Below are 21,257 nucleotides of genomic sequence, written 5' to 3' on the forward strand. Positions count from 1 at the left end.
TTTGATGCATTTTTACATGCATGCTGTTACGGCTACATGGGCAGATGAAGGATAAGAACAATGAAGTGAAGAAGTGTTTGCCTTCTGATGATGTCTTTCAAAAGCAAAATGAGAAATTGTTATTTATAGGGATGTTGTGTGCATCTTTCTAAAATGCACTTGCCTATCAGCCAGGACAAAGACCCAGAAATCTGATTTTGCTGAAACTGTTGGAAGATGCACGCATATAAGTGCTGGGGTTTCACACTCATTGTATTTGCAGTGATGCGGTATAAAGAGCTTTCCATTTGCAGCATGTTATACAGTTTCCTTGCAGCCATAATTTGTTAGTTCTGCTGGCCAGGAATTTAATGGCAAAGCTTTCCCCAGAAGCTGAAACTTCCCTTCAGCTTCCTTCCAGCTGAAACAGGCCATCTTATATCTGCCAGTGCCAACACTGTGAGAAATTCCAAGGTGCCACTGAAACTCTCTTTAGACTGAATGACAAGTTGAAAACAATTTATGTAGAGTCAACATTTTCAGTTTGAACAGTTATTCAAAGAATATATTATCTTTGCCTAAAACTCCCAGAACTGTCATTCAAAGCCCCCAAAGAACCAGGTTTGTTTTGGTTGTTGTGCAGTGGGTTTTTGGGTCATAACTAGGGTTAATGTCTGGTATAATTTCTTATATACTACCATACAAAATATAAGCCTGCTTTCCAGTATGTCTTGTCCGACCATTTCTCAGGAAAGCAAGTTATAAGCAGTAGATAACTTTCTAGGGATAAAAACAGGGCAAATACACTTCTGGATTTAGGGATCATGAAAAACCCTTCACAGCTCCAAACCTGATCCTTCCACAAACACAGCACAGCATAGAGAGAGCAGCAACAATTGCAGTCCCCAGCCTAAAAATGATGTGAATCATATATTGCTGCAGGTAGATTTCTGCCAAGGCTCTAAACTATAAAAGAAAGTGCTCTAAGAAAAACAAACACTTACTGCCCTGACTGAACTAGAAGGTGATGACTGCAAATATGCTTTATAATGTGCATGACAAATAAGGGTAGAATTGAGCATTAAAACCACCAGCATTTCATAATGCAGGACTTCTTCCTAGCCAGAAATGCAATCTGTTATCTTGCTAATTTTGATTCTGTCTCTTTCCATCTTCTTCATTTTTGTGGTGACTAGTTCTGATTGAGAATTAGTTTGCTCCATTTAATCCTAATTCATGTGTGTCTGAGACTTCCTACCTTGTCTGGCTTTCCTCATCTGTATACCTATAATGCAATAATCCATAGTTCACAAGGTTTTTACAATGACAGCAAGCAAAAGAAGGAGCTTCAACTAAGCCAAATCATACCAGTCACAAACCTTGACGTGAACGTTGTCTTATTATCCACATCTCATTCCAAAATAGTTGGGGATCATTGCAAATGTCACGTAGACATTTGGCCTAGGCCTAAGCTGCTGCATGATCCAGGTGGCTACTTCCCTTTCAAGAGGCTCAGAAGAAGCCAGGGGAGTTTCAGGAGAGGATCAGGCACAGCATCAAAATATCATCTCAGCTGCCTCTCTTTGCTGCTCTTCCAGGGAACCGTGTCGGATGCTTAAATGATCTCCTCCAGAGGCTCCTTAGGAGGCAACTCAAGGGTGAAACTTCACCCCGATTGCTCGCTTAGTGAGTTGTATGTTTGTACCCCTCTTCTCCAGTGCACTGAATCATTCCTGTAGAGTTTTTCATGGCAGTAAGTAGCAGTGAAATACTACCATGTGAGTTAGTTTTCGTTTGTACCAGTTGATCATGAAAGAAGAAACGCAGATATGTGTTCGTGTTGAAACAATACACGAGGGATATCACAGTCAGATTAATCTGGCACCTCAGAGACAGCATAATTCAGTTGGATGAAAAGGGGATTCTCCTCAGTGACACAGAGAAAAATCTCGTTTTATCCTTTCCTTGGCAGAAGCACGAAATACAAGAAGCTCTTCTCCATGGGAAACACTATTATAATTGCTGACACCACCCTGGCCAGAGACACTCAATTAGACCCATGGCCAATTCTCTTCTTGGCCGCAGGTTCCATGGGCACCTGGGCTTTGTGATTCAGTTCTCTAAATATGCCATAGGCACAACACCAACTTTGAGCCTGGCTCCTCATGTAGCAAGTACCAGTGATACTGTCCACTGGTGGAATGACCAGAAAAGGAGAATTTCAGCCTCCTCCGGGAGCTGGGACTGTGAGTCTTGCACAGTTCATGGTAGTCTGTAACACAGACCAACAAGTCCTCCCTCCGTAAAGGTTAAGTCCAGGTCAATGATGGTCACAGAACATCACTGTACATGGTACAGCTTCAGCACTATCGAACTGCACCCTCCCATCTTCCCTCAGAAAATACATTTTTGTATGCACAGTTAATTCCTCATAACTGTCAACAGGCTTTATTTTTTTATTCCCCCCGTGATGAATTCCCTGTTAACTAAAATAATGTGACAAGGAATAATTGTCAAAGAGATAAATTCATACTCAGCTCTTTTGATGATTTGGCAGTTTTTGAATTTGCATAGACTGCAAGCAATGTTTTTCAAATATACTGGACTTGAATAAGATGAAATACGTTCACAGTAAAATAACCGTTATCCGCATTTCATAACAGAAAGAATCGTGGACAGATGTAGGTCAGGATTTCAGGAAAAGGCTCACTGAATGTGTTGACTCTATTTTGAGGTAGGCAACTTGCCACTCCCTGAAGATATTTGGTTTTCAGAGGGAGTATAGGTCAGCTCTCTTAGAAAATGAGACTTTTACGAAGGCCTGTCCGTTTGGTGCATCATTACACACTACTTCATAAAATTTCAAGTAGACTCTTCTCTGCTGTAACTGCTATTTTTGCTGTAAAGATGTGCAGAAGGGGCTATACTCATTTTTCATCAAGAACCTGAATCAACACTCCTGGAAACCTCCCATTAGCTTGAATGTGAATTGCCTTATGCCAATATAAAGTTATAAATATGGAATAGCACCAGTGGCACAGAACTGACACTACTCAAAATTTGAGGTACGATTATGTTGGCCTATTTTATTCTGTGTGCTGATTCAGTAACACAGCTTTCAAGGACCACCAAAATTTGCAATAATCCCCTAATTTGCATCAGATGTCTATCCTCCATTCAACAGCTTTTTAATGTTCCCGTGATTCCACAGGACAGCAATACTGGTCATATTGCTCTGGCAGGGGAGCACCTGAAATATGTTGTTTCCTTTGCAGCATTTTATTAGCAAAAGTCTAGGTAACAGAAACAGTGTTCAAAGAGGTGTAAAAACAATAATAGCACTGAAATATTGATTTATATGGAACTGGGTTTAGATTACAGCAGGATAAGCAATACTTAATTTAAACAGCTAGGAAAAAAAGGTATCTGAAATATTCCTATACAAGGAAATGTGAAACACAAGGAGGAACAAACTGAGCAGTAGGTTGGAGAAGGGAACAAGGTGTATCATCAACACAGGGACTCCTAGAAGAAAGTACAACACATCAGCCTGACACTAGCTCTGAGCAAAGAGGGTTGATTATGTTAGTGTTTTGCAGGCAGGGGAAATAAGAGAGATGAGCAGCTTGCCCAAACAAGCTGGCAGAGGAACCAAGAAGAAGAGTCAAGACTAAGACCACGGTCTTTATTTCCACTGGCTGTAACATTGCATTTCCTTGGAAAACAAAATGGTACTAAAAGATATCAGCCTGAGAATCTCACCCTGAAGACAATCTGTGTGTGCATGGCTAAAGACAGGAATAGAGGCTGGAGAGATCCCCCAGACAGAGGGAAACGGTGTTGCTGTGACACCAGTGTATGGGCAAGGATCTATAAGGACAGCTAAATCAAAACAGACTGTGCCCCTAAATCACATTTCCTTCTAGAAAGGCTGAGGATTAATCAAGACAGAACTAAAAGTGAGTCTTTGATAAAATTCTTAAGTGGCCACACTTGAACTGCAAATTATTTGCATCAACTAGAGGATGAAACAGTACTTTTCCATTACGCTGCAGGAAATAGCAGCTTGCTAAATAACTCTTTTAACTTTCCTCTGGCACCTATTGATTACATCCAATAGAAATTAAGAGTAGAAGGCAATTAAGTTCAAAATTTAATGGTGTTCTGCTCCTGTTAATTTACTACCTGACCTGATCAATACATTACACTGGATAACAATCCATTCCTGCAAGGCTTGGTTCCTCCAATGACCCTTCCACTAAAATTATAATAATCACAAATAACTAAATTTTAAGCAAAAATTACATAAAAATAATAAAATAACAAAGAAAATAATTAAAAATGGATTATTCACTGTTGTGAGGAAAACAACAGCTTAAAACTAAATTGACTTTTACAACACAGAGCTTGGACTTTGCCAAAATATTAGATAAGTTACAACCTCAGCCTCACAGAGCTCTTGGAAAATTGAAATTTCAAGCAAGTTTTAAACATCTCACATACACAGTGGTACCAAAAACCCACTCTTAATCTAGAGGGCAAAATTAAAGTGTGAAACTAAAGATCAACGGTAGTGAAAGAAACATTATTGTGCTGTAGTCATTCTTTTTTTGTTCATAACTATTAAAGTCTCTAGGTGAATAAATACAGAATAAGCTTTATGTGTAACAAGTAGTTCGGAGTTGGTGCAGGGATTTTTTGGACCTCTCTCCAAAACCCTGTACATATTTTTTAAATAACTAAGCCAATTTCCCAAAGAAATTAGGCACACGGTGACATTTGTCTTCTCCTTTTATTCTCAAAGGTGGGACAGGAGAGGGTGCACAGAGGCAGGGTGAGGGGCAGATAAGCCTTTATCTCCTATCAACCTCCTTCACAGTGGCTGCCGGTTCCCAAAGTGCCACACAACGTCGGGTGGTCTTGCAGACCACAGGGATGCTCCTTCAGTCCTGTCCGACAAAGATAGTCCTTGAAGAGGACAATCCAGATGTAATGAGTGACCAGCACTCCAGCACGTGTCAAGCAATGGAACATTTCTCCAAGGATTATCTCTTTCCAGGAGCAGAAGCTTCAAGTGACTCTCTCTCCCCATATGTGTCTATCTGCACACACACATGCCTATGTAACTGGCTGAATTTCATCACTTTTTTTGCCAGAATTCAACATGTCAGCATAAAGCCTAAAGAAAATACGATGAGGTTTTCTGAAAATATCCTCTTCAGTGATGGGCTGTATCCCTAGCAGCACTCACTGTGTAGCCAGCACACCATTAATCACTATGAAACATTTTCATTTATTTTGACACCAAAGAGAAATTGGAAGGAAGAGTATTTTTGGATGGGAATGAAAAGCAGGCTGTAGGAATATCTCCTTTTATTTTAGGATTTCCCCAGACTGAGTGTAGAGCAGGGCCCTGGGGGCCTGCCCTCTCTCTGCCCCCATGCAACATGCTTTTATCTCATCCTTCACAGGTACAGTAACACTGATTTGAACAGTGTCCATCTTTAATCTATTTAGTCACTGCACACTCTTTCAGGTTTCTAAGAAAGAAAAAAATTCCAAGTGCTTGAGGTTATTGACTGTATCCAGTATTACCTAACACAGCAGGTCTCTCTCACTCTGCTGTGTAACCTCTCTTCACTTCTGTGTTGCCCACAGCCCAATTTTTCTTTTTTTTCTCCACACGAAGCCTGTGCTCTTGCCCTTGCTGGATGCCTACCTTGTTTTGCAGCATAAACTAGTAGACTGTGGTTCCTTGTTAGGCTTTGGAGTGCAAGTATACACCCCCCCCACACACACACCCCTTGGTCTCTCTGCAAAACTCCTGGCAAGAAAGTCTCAACATCCAGGGTGTTGTTTTCTTAGTGAAAAATCCAAACAAAAATAAAACTGCAGTAATTCCCAGCAGCTGACAGTTAGAGCTGAAAAATGTGGTAGGAAGCAGCAGATCTACATTCTTTGACGTATTGCAGTATGCCATGAAGTGAGCAAGTACAAGGGTAGACATAACCAAAATATGTTGTACAAGCAGGACACTACACTAATGTAGCTGATTTATATTCTGCGGAAAGCTACATTTAGCAAGACCTAATATTTCAGGAAAAGCTAGCAGAGCAAGCACGCAATCCATACCCTAAGCACCAAGAAAATGCAGTAAGCCTTACCCATAAGTCTGCCTAAAACCTGTGGGCTCAGCAGAGGCATGAAGGGCTCTGGCTGGCCCTTTTGCTGCTTCCAAGTTCTGCCAGTGCTGCTAATATCCCTGGCTACACATTTCCTCCAGCTTCAGGAGTACCAGACAGTCATATTTAGGAAGGGAAAGGAAAAAAAGTAAGAACATCAGAATAAAACTACAGCAAAATTCAGCAAAAGACAATAAGTACTTCTTAAAATGGCACAGGTATCCACCCAAAAATCCCAGAGATGGCGTTCACAATAGTGATGCAGTGTAACACGTCATTAATACCCAGTTCATCCTCACAGGATTAACGTATGTTACCACATGAAGTTCAACACGGCCAAGTGCAACACTAGACACAAATACAGGCTGGGCAGAGAATGGGCTGGGAGCAGCTCTGAAGAGAAGGACTTGGGGGTGTTGGGGGATAAGAAGCTCAACGAAAGGGAACGGTTTTAAGCTGAAAGAGGGGTGATTTAGATTAGATATTAGGATGAAATTCTTTACTGTAAGGGTGGTGAGGCTCTAGCACACATTGCTCAGAGAAGCGGTAGATGCTCTTCTGAGGAGGTGTTCAAGGCCAGGTTGGATGAAGCTTTGAGCAGCCTGATCCAATGGAAGGTGTCCCTGCCCATGGCATAGGGGTTGGAACTGGATGATCTTTAAGGTCCTTTCCAACCCAAATTGTTCTACGATTCCTACTAATGATGCAGTGTTGAAATTGGAAGAGGACTTTTATTACCTTGCACTTTTAGTAGCAGTCAGGAATAGAGCCCAGCGTGTTATATTTATTTCTTATCTCATACTGTGTAAAGCAGAGCCTAACAAATGCTTCAGTTAGCAAATTATTTGATTTAGGAATGGATTTTGTGTCCATGAGCAATCTCCTCACGGAGTGTGTTGATACTCTTTTGAGTTATTTTAGAAATATTCGGTGAAAAAATTTATAAAGGGGACAGTTTGCTCTCCAGCTACTGTGGTGACATTTCAGGCATGCACTACTGAGAGTTTATTAGCTAGGGTGAAACCGTTCACTTTAAACCACAGCCAATTTAGTCTTTTAACACTACTTCCTCGCAGGTCATCATCTGCATGGATTAGACCGAAGACCTGGAGGTTGTTTAAAACCATAAATTTCTGTTGTTATTTCTATTGGTTTAATAGTAATCCAATAATAAATTATTCTAATCCCCTTTTCTTTTCAAACGCCAGACTATTTTTCTTTATAAATAGACAGAAAAAGTGAAAAAAACACCTCTCTAACTGAAGAAGGTTAAATCAGCAGGGTAGAAGTTCCTTACAGGGTCTAATATGTAAAAGCATTCACAGGCAGGCTTTTTTTTTCTATACCAAATATGCACATTTTAACAGTTAGATAGTAATATTTTTGCTGTTTCTGTCCCAGACTTCCACGCTGCACCACACTCAGAGCCAGGCTAGCGTTTTCACATCACTTTTACTAACCTTTGCAAATCCAGCTTCCTTGTCTCTGAAGACCAAGAAGAAACCCCATCAGACTCAATTCAGGCTGCTCCTGGTACAGGTGGCAGAGCAACTTTATAACTTACCTTTCAGACCTTCCAGGATCCGCTCAGTCAAAACAGCCTGAAGGTGTGAGTTGCCCACAGCTGCTCCCCACCAGCAGCTGCAGAGCAGCAGCCTCTAAGGACGTGGTCCCGTCAAACCCGAGCAGGAGGCTCTCTTGCAGAGCTCACGCCTAATCAGAGCTACTGATTTTGGAAAGTAGTATAGAGCAGCGGGAGGCTGCCAACACTAACTTCCTAAAGGTTAATACTTACAACTACATTTTGGCTGGTATTTTCCAAGCTGCCTAGAGGGAATGGATGCCCAGTGCCCATTAATTTTAATAGGAACTGAGCAGGCACAGTTCTTATGAGGCTCTGACTACTTCAGCCTATTACTGTTGGTGACATAAGGTTTGATATCACAGGAGGCTGATTACTTGCTGGGAGCTCTGAAGCTAACGCAGCTCCTATATTTTGGCTTGAGAACTAAATATGCAAAATGCATGATGAGTGTGGCTATGCTTACCATAAATAATGAGTTTAACCTGAAAGTGGTTCACACAGAAAGGGTCTAACCCAGAGCTTGTTACAAATCAGTGTTTCTGATTATTTCAGAAATATACCAACTCAATACAGCAAGCACTTGGAGGGGTTTTCAGTAAAGCCCCTTGCATGAGGGTTGCTGCATTTGGAGTATAAGCTCCTAACCTGGTTTGTCAATTTATTGCTTTATTAGGAAACTGTATCAGCTTTCAAAAGGTTTTCAGTGCTAGTAAACACCAAAACACAGACCTGGGTGGTGTGTAATTACATTTGAATTTTAGGAATTACAAAACCTCACCCATTCACTTGATTTACCAGACTTGACTATATTCAATATATTTAGATCATGTCCATTGTAATCGCGGATCATTTCTGATTACAGTTCCCACCTTGCTGTGTGTGTTAATGAGCAAACTCAGCTGGGAAATGTGCAGACTGGAACGGATATGTTTTGCTAGAATCCCCATTTACTGGCACCAGGGGTCAATTGAAGAATGCAAGCCAGGTAGCAAGGCTATAATTTACTTAATTTGTATTTGCAAATGGTTTTTTATCTTTTGCAATGACCACACAGAACTTACAAGTGCTGTTTTAGAAGAGTAGTAGAAAAGGATGCTGCAATACTCCCTCATTATTGCTCACACAGGGAAGGCCAGCACTGCTGTCTCCAACAAACAGAATAGATTAAAACAGTCTAAGTCAATACTTACAATGGAGAATTAACTGGTTCCACTGCTAAAACTGATTTATCAGCACTTTAGTGCAAATAAATGGATAAAAAATGATATCACTGTTGGCCAACCAAACAATAAAAAATTACTGTAGCAAATAAAGTCAAACTGTAACTAAAGACTTCAAAATGGAATGAAACTTTTCCATATATCTGCCTGGCAATTTCATCTTCCCTTCTTTCATTAAAAATTCACAACTTTGACAAAACATTTTTGGTTTCAAATATTGCATTTCAAAAGCTCTCTCACACACATACACCCTTCCCAACTTCACCTTTTGGTTTGTATGAAATGCAGCTCCCTGAAAACTAATGTGATTTGTTTGTTATAAGATTTGGGGTTTTTTGCTAGATTGAATCAATTCTTGCTGTATTAAAGACAAAGCATATTTGGTTTGTTTTCTCTCTTACACACAAATGCATTCCTATGAACCTGCTCTACAGCTCTTTTTCTTGACTTAAAACAGCCTGCAGTCCACCCATTATTCACCAGTATGCTGTGATGTTATTTTATCAAATAATAGTAATTTCTTTGCCTTTTGTGGATATGGCAAAATACACTGGATTTCCTCAAAAGTAGCAGGCATCCCCACCAGGAAGCTGTTGCCAACTGCCTGTAAGAGTTAGGACTGTTCTTCCAATTGCCAGCCTACATTTAATAATGGGGAATTTATATCTATTAAATCCTCCACTGTTTTCTTAGAGCTTCTCCATTCCCGGTCCTCATACAGTGATCTGACAGCAGATTCATCCTGCTCCATCCTTTGCTTTGCTGCTCTAAAACTGTTCTCTCTCAACAGAGGCTGCCTGTTCTCCTCAGCAGCCAAAACCTTTCTCCACACCTGGGCCCACAAGTTAATTCACCTCTGTTTTTTCTGAAGCCGAGTGGCCAGAACTGCACATCCATCCCAGGAAAGGACCTGTCACTGTGCTACGGAGACATATTACATTCCTCCAGCTCTGCCACAAATGCCTTACCTGATTCCCTGCCTGACATTCGGATGAACCAAATTCATCACAATACACAGACAAACAAGAGAAATGAATAGCACCAGTGCAATAATGAGGCCAGGCTTTTGCTACTGAACTGAATCCCAGAGGAAACACAACCTGTCAAAAACCAAATGGATTTTCTCCTTTACTGCTTTGTTCTTGTGCTCTGTTGTTCAAAGCAGTGGTCATCTTTTCCTCCATTCTGCTCAGAGAAAGAGGCGTCTGTGTCCCTGGTTAACGATTTCACTAATGTGATACTAACACTCATGGGCTTTGTTGTGGTTTTGGTTGGTGGTTTTTTTTATTTAACAGCAGCTCTAGGTGCTCTTGTTTTAAAATCTGCTCATCAAAAGGAGGAAAGGAAATTTCCAAAGGAAATAGAGTTCATTTAATATTTGCATAACTATATTACATACAATCGCATTTGATGGTATATTGTGGAGGGGTCTGAAGAAAGAACAGAGGGCATTCTGAAATAATAAAACCAATACAGAGATATGTTTTCTACTGTCATTTGAGTTAATGGGACATTTAACCACCGTCCTCAGCTAGGACAGTGTCATTTGCTTCTCAATTTCATTCCTGAGTCATGGTTTGTGCTGATGCTTCACCTTCCTGTTTGGGAGGTCTGAGAGCATTAGGAAGATCAAAAAAAATGTACTGACCATGCACATGCATCTTGAAAAGTCTGCTGTATGCTTGCTGCCTAGGAATTGTAATCAAAAGGAAATGATTACACAAGACCACATACTAAAACCAATCCATCTGTCTACAGAATAGGTTTTAGGTACTAATGACACAGGGCAGAATGCTTAAATTGTAGAACACGGCTCGTTTCCACACTGCTGTCTTTTGCACGATAAGTTTCAAGAGGGAGAGGCAGCACTTTCTAAATATTATTGAATTTTTCCTTACTACATCATTACTTGTGTTTGCTTAACCTTGAGCCGTTATTGTAGAAAACTGAATAGTCTATGGAAATACTTAACTCTCAAAAAGGAATAATGCTTTCTTTGAGATACTGGATTAGTAAACCGCTTTATGACACCCACGTATAGAGACCTGTTCCAAAGTCTGCAGGCGATGTACATGCTGGATAGCAGACTTCCTCAGCACAAAGCCTAAGATTTGAAATAAATCCCTTGCTTGCAACGTACTTACTTGATTCCTAACTGTAAGGCAATTCTGCAATGTTAATGCACGAAAATCACCCAAACCAGACTGACAAACTGCTGAGGGGTTTGGGTCCTACAGCTATCTGGCTGCACTCTGAGATTAGGAACTAGAAATGTGTCTGTGATCAATTTTATGGATAATCAATCCTCTGAAATCAATTAAACACTTGTTGACTTGTCTGCCCTTAGTTGCAGTTGCCAGATTAATTCATGTAGTTCAACATGACAATCTCAGTGCTAAACTAGTGACCCTTACTTGAACTCACTGCATCAATAAAAGGATTAACGATGTATATTCGTCTTAAAAAGATTTGGTTGTTTTCTCTTTAAAATTTCAGTGTGTAATAACTTCAGTTTCTCATCTCTTCATTTAAAGAAAGCACACTATGCAGCAGCATTTTCCATTTTTCCTTAATCATCCACTTTCTTTTGTGTTCAAATCATAATCCTACAAACCACATTTAAGCCTTGTGAACCAGCTCCATGTTTATAGATAGAAGGTAGCTTTGAAAGAAAAGAAAAAAAGACTAAATGCTGTGCAATACTCTGATCATGAATTTTCTATATTATATTGGAGACGCCTGTAGAAAAGCAGCATTTCACAGCCCTGGTGAACTGAAAATACAGTATCTGCTGCAGAAAAGAGGTATGACATGAGCTTATGCAGAATTAGCCATCTAGTAACATGGTCTTTCCTGGCAGAGACAGATTACCATCTCAATTACTGCAAAATTTTGGTGTAAGGGGATACAGCATAGATGTTAACCCAACCTTAACATCTCTCTAAGCTCTTTTTGGCCACCAATTAGCTGAGCACCGGTCCCGTATATTCCCTAAAGATCAGGATGAAGGATTAATACCCAGTTGCCGTTCTGTTAATTTTCCTAGACTCAACAAACTGTGCCCTCATTTGGCAAAACCCAGCAGGTCTCTCTGGATTTCAAAAGCCAGTTTGCACCAGCTGAAAATCTGTCTCTGTGTGTCAATCCACCTTCCGAATCTGTTTTGAATATTGTGCTTGCACTGCCCACGTGTGCATTGTCACACAAGGCACAGATAAACCCAGTGTTTATCTAAAGGCAGAGGTTTAAACCTCTTACTCCTGAGTCACCACACACCTTGTGTCAGCTGGCAACACCACTCCACATAGATTTAGTAAAGGGTAGAAATGTTCTTTCTCTCGCTGCCTTGCTGCTGCTACACAGACCAGACTCTGTACCTTGCAGAGGATATAAATGGTAATGGAAACGAATACATCAGGGATCTTACACACAAGTCCCTTCTAGATATCCAGATCTTACTCTTCTGAGCTCCTTCTATGTTACCGCCCCAAGCAAAGTTCTTTGGCTCTGACACACTGCTGCTCACCCCAGCCCTTGTGATCTTTTCTTAGACAGGCTTTTTCCATCAAGTTCCTGACATCTGGAAATCTCTCCCTCAGCATTGCTGAGGGTTTTTTTCCCCTTACATGGACTATAAGTAGATTTTCAGACACATTGCATGGAGGCTGATGCCTCTTTCTGGGCTAATCTGGGCTGGCCCAGGTAGGTCTGTGTATGCAAAAGTGCAACACCGCCTTCTTTTTGTTGTTCTCCATGCTCGGCCAGGCAGCACGCCTGATCCTTACGCTACTTGAACTCTTGGGGCCCACCTGCATGATCCTACCTGTGGCTTCCTGCATGGGAATTTTTTCTGCTTTAGGTTCTCTTTTCCCACCCAGGTCGTGCTTCCTCCTGCCTGCGGTGCCTGGCACACTGCCGCGGCTGGCTGCCTGCCGTGCCTGCACTCCCCTGCCTCCAAAACCCCTTACTAGGCTCTTTCCAGTGCTGTGATTAACACTTAATGCTACCTATAAGAGGAGAAAACTCCTACTGTTTTTCCATTTAGCCTCTAGCAGGCTTATTGCAAGTATTTTAGAAAAAGGTTACTTTCCTCTGTATGGAGGTGAAATAATTATAAGTTCCTGTGTGTTTTCACGCTGCTACGAGGATATGCTGTTCTCTAATTTCATCATAAGACTGCTGCTTGTGCACCTTGGTTGGCTGTGAGGGCTCTGCTCCCTCTGTGTCAGCACTGAAACCTGTCAGCTGGAGCATGGAAAAATGACCACCCCTCAAGCAGATGGAGATAGTGCCATGACTTACGGCTTTTTTCCCCTCTTAAGCAGAAAAAGAAAATGTGTTTTTCTGTGGAAATTGGGATTTAAGTGAGCTCTCTGCACTTCATCAGGGGTGGATTAGTCAGCTCTTCTATGGGCTTGATATTAAAAAGGGTGGTTGCTTTGCTATGAAGGAAACCGCAATGTCAATTGGAAAAGAAAGAAATAGAAGACATAGGTGTGGAGATAAATTATAGCTGAGATGAAGATGTACTCACATAAACCCACAGTCAGACGATCTCATTAGCTGCACCATCTTCACACCAGAAAGACATCATCATCTATCTACTTCTCCCTAATGCCTGGCGGATGTTTGCAAGTGGTACAAACAGTGCAGCCCTCACTGAGAGATAGGGAAATGCCTAATTTAGCAGCCCTTGCTGAATTTGGATCACGTTGGCTACAAATCTGACCCTTGTCTATTCTCCCTCTGTGTACTGTAATCACTAGGATCACATATGTACACACCTGAACGGCATTTTGATGTACTGTACACGGCAGGATGACTTTACAGTATATGCACAGATATAGAATAGATACACGCACACACAAATATATGTCTGTTTTTGTTCAGGGAGAAGCACAGCCTCTTTGCTCTCTCCGGGTCACTCACTGATGATCTGGGTTCAGGAAATGATACGGTGTTCTGACACAAAATCTCCCACCATCAGCTGGGTCAGGCACACATCTCCCCTTTGCTCCATTCAGCCACTGCCCTGCGGATTAGAAGGCAAACTGGTAATGAGAGTCACTGTGCCTTGGAAAATGAACTAATTACTCTGTGTTACCACTGCCAGTTTTGCTTTTGCTGCCCTGAAGTCAGCACCTCTCAGGGTCTCACTGAAATTTCAGGGTGGCTGCAAGGGCATTTCAAGAAGATGTGTTTCTGGACAAAAGCAGCCTTAAAATATTCTAGTACACAGTTAGGCTTCTCTCTCTCCTTTTTTAATAGTGCACGTGATATGCTGTGAATTCTTTTTGAGCTTACTAAATGGGTGTCAGTGGGGAACAGATACATTTTTTTCCTCCTTACAAATGAAGTCATCTGAATTCACCAAATAAAAAAAAAAATAATACGAGTCTCTTGCTCAGTTCCAGTGGTGCTGCAGAAGGACAGGGCAATAGATTTTCCCAGGAGTGTGGAATAATTTACCAAGCCTGCTCGTTATTCATATAGACAGTGCATTAATAATATGGGACCCTGAGATCTCTTCTTATCTAGGCCGAAGCACAGCTAGAGGGATGAGAAGCTGACTCCTCGGATTTCAAAAAGCATTTTTTCCCCCTTTCTTCAAGAAATAAGAATTGATTGAAAGTATTTTCAGAGAGTGGGGAAAAAAAGGCTTTCTGGTGATACCACCTAAAGTACACATTAGATAAATAGAAAACTATTGGCTTTGTGACTGTGAACCGTTTTCACTTGATGTAAGGGCTGATAGATACAGGATTATACCTAACAAAGCATTTACTAAACGACCTGACCCAAAGTCAATAGGAGTCTTTCACTTCACTCTACACGGTTTGAATCCCTCACTCACTCCAGGGGGAACCAGAAAGCTTCTGTATTTCCCATGTCCATCTCTTAGCCAGTGACAAATAGGGTAGCACAGATGCTGTGGAAGGATGCATGGGCCAGCATCCTCCCAGGCTGCTCAGGGACCTGCGAGGGGATGCACTGCGCCTCTGTGACTCAGGAACACAGTTCTCTCCAATTATGAATGCTCACTCAACAGAAAGCATCTTATCCATAATTTTAAATATAAACCAGAATAGCTCTTGTCAACAGCGTGGCTGCACTTACTGTCTGCCTAAGGAGTGACATACCAGGTCTGACCACCTGATTTGCATGTCCTGAGTGAGAGACAGGAGGGCAAATGCCAGCAAAGGGAACAAACATATGCTGGTGAATGCTGTCCTCTCTCTTCTCCCACTACTGCATATGAAAGAAAAAGGATGTGCCGTATCAGCCACCCAGTAGCACATCTGGAGAGCTGTGAGCTGCTAGCCCAGAGAGACATTAGAACTCACAGTGCTCCCAATGGTCATTAAGACTTCCATTTAGGTAATCTGTCCTGACAAATTCTGATGTAAATTCACATGGCTGCATGGTAGCTAGTGATGGATAATCCTCAAACTAATAGAAATCTGAAGTGTGCACATGCACATTAATATTTCATATATCATGGAATGATCTGAAACTCGATGTGATCCAAAGCCACTCTGGGAGAAAGGGAGATACTGGATTAATTTCATTTCATTGTTCTGTATCAGTGAGCGATTTCCTTTTCCCCTAATGTGTGACTGGTATAAAACAGGACAACAGCAGACCACGGAGAGTTAAAACAGTAGTCCTGCTGCCTGAGAACTAATGCTTCAAATCCTGTGTTGCAGACAACACAGAATCAGATCATCTCAGATCTCTGCAGAGACCTTTCTTGCAGGAATAATTTAGAGGGAGAGATACTTCACAGCATTTTAGTAGAACCTTACTTTTTTCTTCTTGTTTTTGACTAGTGCTAAAAACATCTAATTTTCTAAAAGCCCTGGCAACACGAACAACCTGCATGGAAGTCCCTTTGTGACTGATTTCAAAAGGCAGTGCAGGTGTTTTCTGTGGTCCAACAAATTGCACAGATAATTGTGCAACAAATATTGAGGTTGCTTCTGAAAGGCTTTGAAAAAGAGTAGAAGAAGACTGAAGAAAAGGGAATAGAGAAATTCAAATATTAAAAAAATCTGTCTGAGAGCATCATTGACTGTAACACAGTCAACTTCAGTACAGATGAAAAAAATATGTGCTATTCAAGGGCCTCGAAGAACACATGGACATAACCACCTACTGACTGTACAGAACACTTCAATAACACTGTAAATTATATGGTACAAGGCATGTTATTCACAGTAGAAAAGTGACAGTATTAGAATTATTAATATCTTTTATTTCTATTATATTTTTATAGCAATCATATACAGTACTAGAACTGAGCAAATATCATCAGAGCTTTTCTGTTAATATTGATTAAGTAACCCTGCGGTTTCACATGGCCTCTGGTTTTGTCTCCTTCACACTGGCTATTTGTGTCCAGTCCTGTTTACTGATATCCTGGAAGGAATGTGAACAGTGGCTGCAAAGGGCAGTGGAAAGTAAATGTATGTATCCTTACAGGGAAAGGGAAACTTCCTAATAGCAGAATTTTCACATGCTTTCAACTGGAGCATAGAAAAGGTGGAGAACCCCAATCCAACATTCATGTTGTTTATACTGAGTACTAAAATGGGCTGCTTAAACAAAAAACCTAAACCAACAAACTAAAACAAAGTAAAAAATAAATGAAGTGGCCACAAGACTGTTCTGCTAATGGAAGTAACCAAAGAAAACTGCAGGTTATGCATAGACAAGCCATAAGGAACCAAAAAAGAGATGTAAGTGTATTCATCAATTCACTGCTGCCACATGCTTGGTGCTGCTCTCTGGCTCACACAGCAACTTTATTCATGCTGCAGAGGAAAATAGTCTATTGAGAAAGGGGATATCAATTTTGCATGAAGATTAGGTCAATGAAGAATGAGAGGTGGATGTTATAGTCCTGACCCAAGTATGACAGCACTGATATAACCTTTACTTTTAATACTGTCAAGACAAAGTTATTGTGAAGTTATGAAACCCTGTATGATGCCAAGATCTGGTAGAACCACCAGACCTGGTGCAGTCTGCAGCCATTTATTTGAAGAAAATGTCTTTGGCTGTTAAGAAAACAAAAGCAAAGGGGATTTTTAGGAGGCAGTGTAAATGCAAATCCCTCAATAATATTTAAATATTTTGAGAATATGCTGAGTACATCTAGAAAAGGTTCAAACAGACATTTTGAAGGTGTATAGAAGTCACATTTTTTCATCAGAATTTCACAATGCTCAGTACGTTCCATACTGAGAAAGAAGATGGGGCAGAAAAAGAAAGCTCTGATGAAGTACTGAACAAGATTAAAAATACCTTCACGTTACGCATGAACAACAGAAGAAATTTTAATGTAAAAGATGTACTGTGAATGGCTGAAAAATTCTGAAAAGGAAAAATATCTGTTTTTTAAAAAAAGAAGAAAACATGAAGGTTTTTCCTTTTTGTTAGTGTATGCTTTTAGTTTTATGTGGAATAACAGATAATTAACTTAAGAAAAAACACATGAAACTTTGGAGCCTCTAACTGATCTTCATTCACAGAGGTGAAGAGATTTTCGAAAGGTTGTGGGCTTGACACCTGAAAGGACAATTGTCCTGTGCTCACTGACCCTACCAGGAAGATGCAAGAGGCATTGCTATAAAGATGCAGAGGAGTTCACTGGGAACACATCTCTTGGATAATCACAGTCCTGAAAGAAGAAACTGGTTAACAAAGACAAGGGAATAAAACCACAACCCACAGGAGAAATTGTACTAGCCATGCAACAAACAACTAGCAAGGGGACAAATCCCAGCTATTTGTGCTGACACCTGAGTGCCCTCATAAGCCCATGGAGACTATGGCAGGAGGAGGAAAATTCATGGGCTTCTGAAATGAGGAAGACAAACTGTAAGCGCAGTGGAGAGGGAAGATGTAAATTCAGAAGCATGGCTATGAAACCCATGAAGAAATAGCCTGCACATCACACAAAAGTGCCTGCGTTAACAGAAAAATGGGAGAGAAGAGGTCCACCAAAGTTGGAAGCTAGAGGGTTTCTGCATACTAGTCTGAGCTGCAATTCATGCAGTTCTGATGGTCTGAGCTGTCTGGAGTGCTTGGGCAGGACAACAGGTCAGGAGTTGCTCTGATACATCCAAACAGCCCATGCTCAGGCTGCGTCCAACAGCACTGCTGTGGAGTAGGATAATGACACTCCAAACTGCACAGGTCCCCTGCGCTCTGTAGGCAGAAGGCTGGGAACTCCCTGAACATGCTTGACATTTCTTTCCCCAGAAAACGGGACCTTCTCAAGTTGCTGTAACACAAATGAAGTAAATCTGTTTGGGACTTGCTCTGAAGAGGTATTTGGGCAAATGGAGAAAATAATAACAGCCATGGCAGGGAGCTGAATACACTGATGCCCATGGTACATGTTACTGCCAAGTGGCAAGCAAGATAAATTGTAGGGAGGGAAGGGAGTATTCAAGCTCATCCTTCAAAAAAAAGAAGAGCTTGAAATAGTGAAGGGTCTCATGAAAGTAAATGTGCAAGAGCAGAGGTAAAGAAATAAAAGCTGGCATCTCTTTCATGAGAAGATTTGGCTTTTGTTTTGCTCACACTGTTGCTGCTACATAATTCACTGGTGATTGAGGCAGGTTTTAGGATAGTGCCTACTGAGTGAATGGCAAGGAATAATTTATAACTTCTGAGGCTGCCACGGTCTGGCCTCACTATACTTTTTAAAGATGAGGCCCCAAAGAAGAGTCTGTTGGACTTGGCAGAAAGTGATGCTTGGGAATACATGGCAAATTCCTGCCCTTCATAGCAGAAATTACACGTACTGGGCCTGAATTTCAGCTCATTCAGGAGAGGGGCTGTGTACGTGGGTCCTGTGTACTGTGATGGTAGTACTCATGATGAAATCTCACAACAAGAGGACAAAAGGACCATTTATCACCCCTGGTACTTATTAAAAAGGTTAAGCTGACTCCTATGTATTCTCTCTTAAACAGAAAACAAAGCTAGCTCTCCACACAATGCCACCCACACAGCCCAGTTGTGTCCTGAAGCAATGGCTGATTGTGTTGCTGGTAATGCAATCTCTCCTCTGTAACATGAACTCAAGCTGTCAAAGCATTAGCCTTGATGCAGTGTTTTCTGAAGGAACTGGACTAAGAACTCCAAAAAACTTGATTCTGATCCCTTTAAGGTACAGTTTGGCTAATGTTATAAACAGGGCAACACTGAGGTTCAGCCTGTTTTATACACACTACCAAACAGCCATCAGCTGGAGGTGTCTCAAGGCAATAATCAAACAGAAATGAAAGGCAAATTGCTAACATGGGATCTCCCAGTTCTTGTTACCTCTCAAAGGTGATTGGTCTGTTTGGGTGTGAGTATACTGCTGTACCAGAACACTCATGGACATTTAATTAATGAACCCAATCAAACTTAGCAAGAAATTATAGCTTGAAATCGTATACAGTGTAAAACCAATTATCTTCATTCTTTCCATATGGTAGGTAAAGAAGGCAAAAAGTTGCAGATGACCTTTTGAAAGGTCTTCATATACAAAAGAAACAGCAAATCCCATATCTTTGTGTGAGTTAAAGTACTGACGTCAATGGGACTCCCATGGGAAGTTTTGGGAGATTGCCTTAGCAAGAACAGAACCACTAAATAGGTAAAAATTCTGACTTAATACAGGCCACTATGTCAAAAGGCGCAAAGCAAAGCCTGGTTTAAAACAAAAGCCAAAGAAAATGCCCCTTGTATTAATTTTTACGAGCAGCACATTGGGCTTTTGAACCCTTCACCAGCCATCTACAAAAGAAGCTATGGGCTGACTGCAACAACTAAACTTGAAAGGGGAAGACATTCCTTTGTAGTTCATGTTCATGAGCTTTGAAGTCACTGTGAGTCTTACCAGTGATTTCAATGGGACTAGCTTTGCACTTTTATATTAGCCATTGTTTTATCCTTACTCCTTTCACAATTCCAGACAATAATATTTCTTTTCATTGCAATCCTGACAAAGCAATTAGGCTCCAGTCCACACCTGCACCCAACTTTTTTTCTTAACACAGCATTCTTTGAGCTGCTCTTCTCTGAACAGAATTACGAGATCTGAATTAATTCTGTGTCTCTGCTCTATCCAGTCCCTCTGCTTTTCATGACCTGCTGAAGAACATGAAATTCTTAAAGACTGGTACAGCTGATCTTTTGTTAAGACCAGTTGTAGGTTTCACCTATGGTTTTCTGAGTGTGCTTAACAAAAAAAAGAATAGCTTTTTTATCGGGGTAATTAAGCAGTAACAGAATGACAAAATGTGGATTAAAGCGTAATCATTTACAGGTGCATTCATAGTGTGCTTTTAGTCGCAAGTTCAGAAGTTGAATCACATTCCCAAGGTAACAAGCTATAAAATAATGCCTCACAATTTAATAATTTGGAAGTGTTTTAAAATAATAAATGATTTTCTTTCTGTCTTTAATATAGAAACATGATATGCACACACCAAAAATATTTGCTGAGCAAACACGGGGTTCTCATCCCTCCAAGAAGCCCCAAATCTCTCATCTTTTTGGTGTTGGACATGCAAACCTCAGAACTTTTCTACACAATCCTTCAGTCCACAACACATATCAATACTCCTTTCCAGTTCTGGGCTACATCTAGGCCAGCCCGTGCTCCCTTTCTAGTGTCTTTGCAGAATGTAATTGAGGAAAGTTACCCAGAAGGAACCATTTTTCTCAGTATTTGCTTTTACGACTACCCCATCTCACTCATCTGGGGGGAAGCTGAATGACAGACACAAAAGGAAACGGGGCTTCCAAAACCTGCAGCTATGCTGCCACCCCTGAAAACCCAACCATGGGAAGGATGGGGAGAGCCCAGGGCAGAGTCCACATCGACTCTAGCCGAAACCACCCCAAGCTCTTTGAAGCACCTTTAGGCTGTGGGGTGGTGTAAACAATGGCATCAGATCTTTAGTGTAAAGAATAATGAGGAATATTTACAATATACTGATTCACAAAGCTGCTGCACAGAGGGATTTTGCAACACAGAACAGCTTGTCTGGGAAGGGTAACTAATGGGATTAGTACCACTTACTCCCCATCTTGTATGATTTGTATTTTGCTAAGCGCTTACAAGCCGCGGTTCCCTCCTTGACTGCTGCTCAGTTTCACCCTGTAGCAGTGTTAGGGTGGCCCCAGAGAGGAATCCGCTCTGTGGAGCCAAAGCTGATACGAACCCCAGACACAAATAACATGGTGGTTTCCTTCAGCAAAAAGATTTCCATGACAAGAAACAGC

General features: G+C 41.1%; 1 protein-coding gene across 1 annotated transcript in view; it reads right to left on the reverse strand.

The window, feature by feature from the left end:
- The window catches only part of TAFA1 (TAFA chemokine like family member 1), a 239,343-nt gene that overhangs the window by 34,413 nt on the left and 183,673 nt on the right, over positions 1-21,257 (reverse strand). The gene's annotated exons all lie outside the window — the stretch shown is intronic.

This window comes from Cuculus canorus, chromosome 11, assembly GCF_017976375.1.
Source record: "Cuculus canorus isolate bCucCan1 chromosome 11, bCucCan1.pri, whole genome shotgun sequence".
In the NCBI taxonomy this organism is placed as follows: domain Eukaryota; kingdom Metazoa; phylum Chordata; class Aves; order Cuculiformes; family Cuculidae; genus Cuculus; species Cuculus canorus.